Below are 7,927 nucleotides of genomic sequence, written 5' to 3' on the forward strand. Positions count from 1 at the left end.
TCAAAATGTGAAAAAACAAGGTATTCTGCTATTGATAGTTTCTCTCCCACCCCTAGTCAAGGCATTTCTTTCTTGGTTTCACAGATCCCATTTGTATTTCAGGTGAGCAGATACATGGCTCAGATTCCCTGAGCCTCAGATTTGAAGTGACTATGACATAAAGACCGCTGTCCCCCAAAGCATACTGGTTATCTCCCCAGTTGCATGCCTGGCCATTGACTTTGTTTTGATCATTGGTAGATGGGCTGCTAGAAAGAGAAGAATAATGAATTTACATTCCAGAATTTTACGAAACAAAAATTCAGTAGGTCAATGTACATTTGCATTTGATCAATAAGCTCAATAATTATGATTGATTGATTGATTTGATATAGAAAGAAATCCTAAGGGGAGTAAGGATCAAAGCAACCTTGAACTCAACTTTCCTTTGCATCAGAGAGAAGCTGGAAATGAAATCTCCTGGGACAGGTAGGAGGGAGGAAGAGGGTAAGAAGAAGGAGAAAACCAACTATCAACAACTGCAAAATGAAAATGTTTCAAAAATTTGAAATCAAGCTTAATTGGCCCAACCCCTTGAGGTGGCTAGTGTTAGTTAAGGGCTCAGAAGTACAGGTTGGTTTTAGGCTAGGGCTCTTGTAACAGTGCTTGGCACATAGTAAGCATTTAACAAATACCATCATTATTATCATTATTGTAAGTTTTAAAGTTTGTGTCAAGGTGAGGGTGAGGATTGAGGTGAATATTAGGTTTGTAGCCAACAGAGAGGATCCTGTTCCAGGGTTAGGGTTAGTGAATTGGGACTGTTTCTTGTTTTTTTTAAAAAACATCGGATGTTAGATGGATCTATACGTGTCTTTTAGCCAATCACTTTCTGATGAGTATTCTAAAGTCATCCTACTGTACTTAGCCTTTGGCAGCTACCAGAGAAATCTTACATTTATAAAATGTACCAATCAATCCATCAGTGGTATTTATTGAACTCTTCTGGCATGCAGAGCACTGTAGTAACTGCTTGGAAGAGTACAATTCAAAAGGGTAAGCAGTCATGATCCCTGCCCTCAAAGACCTTACAGTCTACCAGCGTAAACCAGTGTGAGCCCCACCTCAGATCATGAGAGGCCCCGGCCGCTGCTTCTGAACCCTCAGCCCCATTCAGTTCTTTCATTTGGTTCAAGGAAGCAGCTCAAAGGCAGGAGGTCAGAACTTTCCTTACAGCAATCTGCTAGGACTAGAGGGGACAGCTTTCATCACTTCCAAGTAACCAGAGCTATTTTTGGGAAAAACACTGCAGCTCCAATTTGGCTGCTCCTCCCCATTCCACTTTATGCCCAGCCCCCCACTAGTCCTCCCTAGCATTTACACGCACTGGGGTCCAAACACCTCCCTTACCCCAATTATAAACCCTGAGCTAAAGCACAGAAGAAGGGATCACTCCATCCCTCCATCCTCCTCTCTCCTTACCTATGCCTATTGCTGCACTGTTCATCTTTCACCATTAACTGGGGGAGCAGAAATTTTGAAAATGGGAGAAAGATGATTCTGATGAACCCTTAGGTCCATTTTATTATTTTTTTTAGTTTGTTTCAAAATTGTGACCACAGTGGCTGGATGAATCAGGCTTTAATAATATGGCTTTATGATATTGGTAAAGCACTTAAGATGTGATAAGCACAGTTCTAAGCAATGGGGTAGATACAGGTTAATCATGTTAGACACAGTCTAACTTGCCCCACTTGAGGTTCACAGTCTAAGTGGCAGGAAAAACAAGTATTAAATCCCCATTTTACAGTAGAGGAAACTAAGGCAATAGAAGTTAAGTGGTTTGCTCAAGGTCACTGGCATACCCGGGCTTGGAACCCATGTCATTCATTCATCCATTCATGCATTCAATCATATTTATTGAGCGCTTACTATGTGCAGAGCACTGTGCTAAGGGCTTGGGAAGTACAAGTTGGCGACTATAGAGATGGTCCCTACACAACAACGGGCTCACGGTCTAGTTTGACTCCTGGGCCCATTCTCTTTCCACTGAGCCACACTGCATCCCCAGTAGTGAAGAGTTGCTTAGAGTGGCAAAGAGTAGGAAAGTAGTGTGGCCTAGTGCATAGAGCACAGGTTCAGGAGTAGTCAGAACCCCAGATTTTCCACTTGTCTGCTGTGTGACCTGTGGTAAGGCACTTAACTTCTCTGTGCCTCAGTTACCTCGTCTGTAAAATGGGAGTTAGGAACGTGAGCCCCGTGTAGAAAAGAGGCCAGTCTTATCAGCTTGTAACTACCACAGCGCTTCGTACAATACCTGGCACATAGTAAGCGCTTAGCAAATACCATAAAAAAACTCCCTCTATCAGTCCCTAGAGGCAAACAGTTCATGTTGGAGGTGATAAGTTCAAATTCAACAGTAGAAAATATTACACTTATTGAGGGTGCTCAGACTGGCACCTTCCAAACTGCCCTGTTTACAAGCACTTTGTACAGTGCTCTGTACATAGTAAGCGTTCAGTAAATACAACTGAATGAATAAATCTCCCTTCCCTCAATTTTGCTGAGAGACAAGGGAGAATTAGCAGTGTGGATGGCCAATACTAAGGAAAATTATCTGCAAATCCAATGAACATTCATGTCATTAATGATGATGATGATGGTGTTTTTTAAGCACTTACTGTGTCAAGCACTGATCTAAGTTCTGGAGTAGATACAAGCTAATCAGGCTGGACACAATATCCCTGTCCCACATGGGGCTCACAGTCTTAATCCCCATTTTACAGATGAGGTAACTGAGGCACAGAGAAGCTAAGTGACTTGCCCAAAGTCATACAGCAGACAAATGGAGGAGCCAGGATTAGAACCCAGGTCCTTCTTAATCCCCAGCCCAGGCTCTATCTTCTAGGCTGTGTTGCTTCCCCGGGTGGGCGGGAAAGGGGGGTGGCATACAGACAGGGCTAGCAGTCCATGCTGCTATTCAAGGCAACCAACAAGACTAACATGGTACTTTGTCTGAAAAGACACCTGACATGTATCATGGAAGTGAATTAACTTTCTTCCAAACTGTCATGAGATACAGCTTGTGACTACATCGGGGAGGTTGTTACAGCAGTACTGAATGTCTGCTCTGCCAGGAGGTTCATGGAGCCCCCAGTCAAGTCTGCAGAGAATGATTGGAGGCAGATCCCAGGCATGGACAGCTCTGCAACAGGGAAGTCATGATGGTAGATCAGGGAAATGGGGAGAGAGGTGACACAAGAACTAGGAATTGGAGCCCCATGGGGAACGTGGACTGTGTCCAACCTTATATCTACTCCAGTACTTAGAATGGTGCCTGGCACACAGTAAGCTCTTAACAAATACCATTATTATTATTATTACTATCTGTCTAGATGTGGGGACTGCTTTGAGAAAGTGCTCCAGGATGGGAGGAGGGTGAGGAACTGAGTTTGAAGGTAGAAATGGGAGGGTGGGAAGATGACTTCTAAGGTAGAAATGTCCGAGATGCTCTTTGTCACTAAGATCGTTGTTGGCAGGAAATAATAATACTACTAATAATAATAATAATGGCATTTGTTAAGCACTTACCATGTGCAAAGCACGGTTCTAAGCGCTGGGGGAATACAAGGTGATCAGGTCGTCCCGTGTGCGGCTCACAGTCATCATCCCCATTTTACAGATGAGGGAACTGAGGCTTCGAGAAGTGAAGTGACTTGCCCAAGGTCACACAGCAGACACGTTGGCGGAGCCGGAATTCGAACCCATGACCTCTGACTCCAAAGCCCAGGCTCTTTCCACTGAGCCATGATGCTTCTCAATAGCCATGCTGCTTCTCAATGTACCTGTTTATTGTTATATTGTACTCTCCAAGTGTTTAGTACAGAACTCTGCACAGAGTAAGCGCCCAATAAATATGGTTAGTGAATGAATGAAGATGGACTTGTTACTGTCATATTTGCTTGAGAGGGTTCTGGAGTCTCCCAGTATCCATGGAATTCACCCCATCTGATAATGTGCTTACTATGTGCAAGTTACTGTTCTAAGCGTTAGGATAGATACAAAATAACCATGTTGGATACAATCCACATCCCACATGGGGCTTACAGTCAATCCCCATTTTACAGATGAGGTAACTAAGAAACAGAGAAGTTAAATGGCTTTTCCAAGGTGGCAGAGCCAGAATTAGAACCCAGGGCCTTCTGACTCCCAGATCTGTGGTCTATCCACTAGGCCATACTGCTTCAAGTAGGGGATCTGCCTCGAATTTCTCCAATTGAGAAATTATCTCCCTAAATCTCCTTTGCCCTGGCAACTTTGGCCATTGTGAGGTGGGGAGTTCATTCCATTAAAAAGGTGGGCACAGGAAACCATCCTTAAACTCCCCCTCTCCCAACTTCAGAAACTGAGTGGAAAAGTTTCCAGAGACAGAGTGGAAGTTTGACTTTTTCTTCTATGGTAGAGTAACCCAAAAAGCAGATCCACCTTCCCAAATTCCTGAGCCTGTTCATCCCATGGCCCATTAAAAAAGTATCAAGTCTGTAAAGTACCATCCCACTCTGTGGGGTCCCAACTGGCTCCAGCTCTTGTTTTACTAAACAAAAACAATTGTCTTCATTACTCTGGTCAAATTGCCTCTTAAGAGGAATTTTCCACTCAAAAAAAAAAAAAAAAATCTCCAAAAGTCTTCTTTGTCCTCGGCAATCGAGCAATGGAAAAGGGGACTGAGGGAGGGGAAAGCAAAGAGAATAGTAGCAGATTAAGAAAGAAAAAGTTTGAGGTTATGTGAATACAGTATCTTGAAGGGACTGTCTCTATATGTTGCCAATTTGTACTTCCCAAGCACTTAGTACAGTGCTCTGCACATAGTAAGCGCTCAATAAATACGATTGATGATGATGATGATGATGACAGACTATAATTTTGAGTGAGGGTAAAGGAAGAAAACACACTCCACACTCACCTCGAATTTGGAAAAGTTGAAATAAAAACACATATTGAATTTTTCAGCATCAGGAAAATGCTTGGTTTTACATATTGCAACTGCGTTAATGCTTTCTCTGTATATGGAATATGGAAATTTAGATGTTATCTTTTGACTCCTTGCTCCCTTTTAATTCTCACAGTCAGTCATAAAAACCTTCCCATTTTTCCTCCTCAACATCACCTGGATCTACCTGATATATCCTGGTTGGACAACTTCATCAGCCTCCTTACTTGTCTCCTTGCCTCCACCTCTCTCTTCTCCAGGCCATATTTTATTCTGCTGCCTGGATCATTTTTCTAAAACATCATTCTAAAAACAGCTCCCCACTGCTTATAAACCTCCAGTAGTTATCCATTCCTCTTTGCATCAAGCAGAAACTCCTTCTTCTTTAAGGCACTCAAGTCAGCTTTCTCTCTCTACTTATCCATTTTCTTCTGCCACCCTCTTCATTCATCCCAAATTCACCTCCTCACTTTGTCTTGTCACCCACTCATCCACCTCCAACCTCTCTTCATGTCCTTCTTCCTGACCAGAATTCCCTCCCCTCTAAATCTGCCAGTCCACAACTTTTCTTTTCAATCACATTTATTGAGCACTTACCGTATGCAGAGCACTGTACTAAGTGCTTGGGGAGTACAAGTTGGCAACATATAGAGATGGTCCCTACCCAACAATGAGCTCACAGCCTAGAAGGGGGAGACAGACAACAAAACAAAACATATAGACAGGTATTTTCTTCAAATACTCTCTTAAACTCCACCTCCTCCAGATTTCCCCCATTTTGTCCGTACTCACACCTTCTCATCTACCACCTTAGTCCTTTTCCACCATCTCATTGTCAATTTGGGGCAATCAATTCATTCCTGAATAGAGTTACTTGAGAAACAGTTGAAAGTCTAGTTGAAAGAGGATGGGCCTAGGAGTCAGAGGACTTGGATTCTAATCCTGACCCTACCCATGTAGAGCTATGTGACCTTGAGCAGATCACTTAACTTCTCTGTGCCTCAGTTTTTCAACTGTAAAATGGGGATTACGTATCTGCTCTCCCTCCTACTTAGACTGCAAGCCCCAAGTGGTACGTGGACTACGTCCAACTTGATTAACTTGTATCTGCACTAGCATTTAGGATTGTAAGCACTTAACAAAAATAATAGTAATAATACTAATAATGGCATTTGTTAAGCGCTTACTATGTGCAAAGCACTGTTCTAAGCGCCGGGGGATACAAGGTGATCAGGTTGTCCCACGCGGAGCTCACAGTCAATCCCTATTTTACAGATGAGGTAACTGAGGCTCAGAGAAGTTAAGTGACTTGCCCAAGGTCACACAGCAGACATGTGGCAGAGCTGGGATTCGAACCCATGACCTCTGACTCCAAAGCCCGTGCTCTTCCCACTGAGCCATGCTGCTTCTCAGCTATAGGAATGCTGCCTAGAGGCACTGTTCCATCCCCAGAAATCAAGAGACCAATTAGGGAGGCCTCATGTACCTAAGACTAGAGTGAACTGTTGGGAAAGTTGGGAAGTATTTGAGCCCCTGTTCCAATGATGGAGTCCATTCACACTCTCTCTCCTTACTCCTTTGTGAACAACAGCCTGCTTTGTGAAATAGCTGGTAGGGTTACTGGATATAAATTGGGCTCCTAAGCAGAAAAGCTCCATGTAAGTGTGATATTTTGGGGGTTCCCAGTATGAAAACCCAGTATAAATAGCCCCTAGGGGCACTTTAGGAATTCCTGGACCTCTGAGTCCCAGGGTTGGGCAGGATTTGAAGGTCCGTGCCTAGATAACCCCAAGCCCCTGCACCCCTATCACTGCCACCACCCCTTGTCTCAAGCCATGTGGGGGATTAGATGACAGGAAAGTCTCAGAGAGAGGCCTCCAAACTTCACATCTCCTTCTTTCCTCAACTATTTGATCCCCATAAATCCCTCCCAATCCTTCCCTTTGATTAGTTTGTCTCTGAATTGCTTACATATAAGGCATGAGTAGCTTGGGAGTCCAGCTCTTGACTTCTTCTTTTCCTTCCTCAGTGTGTGGGTTAGTTAGAGAGACTACTACAGGGAGATAGTTTGGGGCTTCATAGGGAACTGTTGAGCAAGGAACTCACACTGGCTGTGCAGAAGGCTAGGGTTAGGGTCATTCCCTTCATAAAGCTGTTATGGGGCAATTGTCCTGAGTGTGGCACTTCAGAGGTTGTCCTTTAAGGCAGACCCTTTGAGGAGGAGGAGGAGGAGGAGGAGGAGGAGGAGGAAAAGGAGAAGGAGGAAGAGGAGAAAAAGAGGAGAGGAAGGAGGATGAGGAGGAACGGCAGTCAATGCTTAGTTTGCAGGTGAATGGGGTCAGACGTCATTAAACACTATCCCTTCTCAATAATTCCATCTCTGGGAACAGTGGAAGATCTTTATCTCTGGAAATCCTGAAAGTAAATCTCTGGAAATCCTGAATCCTGAAAGTAAAGGGGAAGGAAGGGAAGAGAAGCGGGGAGGGGACAGAGAGGAAGTCGGGACAGAAGGTTGGAATGAAGAGATGAGGGAGATTATTGGATTGTTAGAAGGCAAGATACTTGAGGGCAGGGATTTTGTCTGTCTTCTGATGTACCTTTTCAAATGTTTAGTGCATGCTATGCACACAGGAGGTGCTCAGTGAGTAATATTGACTGGCGCAGGGGAGAGGGAGCAAAACATAGGGAGTAAAAGGAAGCTAGGGGAAGAAGACAGAGAGGGTGAGCAGGACCGGGGAGAAAAAGAAGAGAGGGCCAGAAAAAGGGAAAATCAAGAGCCCAAGATGTCAGTAAATCCATCAACTAATCAATAGTAATAATAATAGACTGAAGCTTGTTGTGAGCAGAGATAATGGCTAGCAATGCTGTTGTACTGTACTCCCCCAAGTGCTTAGCACAGTTCTCTCCACATAGTAAACACCATTGATTGAATGATAATAATAACATGGTATTACTATG

Source organism: Tachyglossus aculeatus, chromosome 18, assembly GCF_015852505.1.
Source record: "Tachyglossus aculeatus isolate mTacAcu1 chromosome 18, mTacAcu1.pri, whole genome shotgun sequence".
NCBI lineage: Eukaryota > Metazoa > Chordata > Mammalia > Monotremata > Tachyglossidae > Tachyglossus > Tachyglossus aculeatus.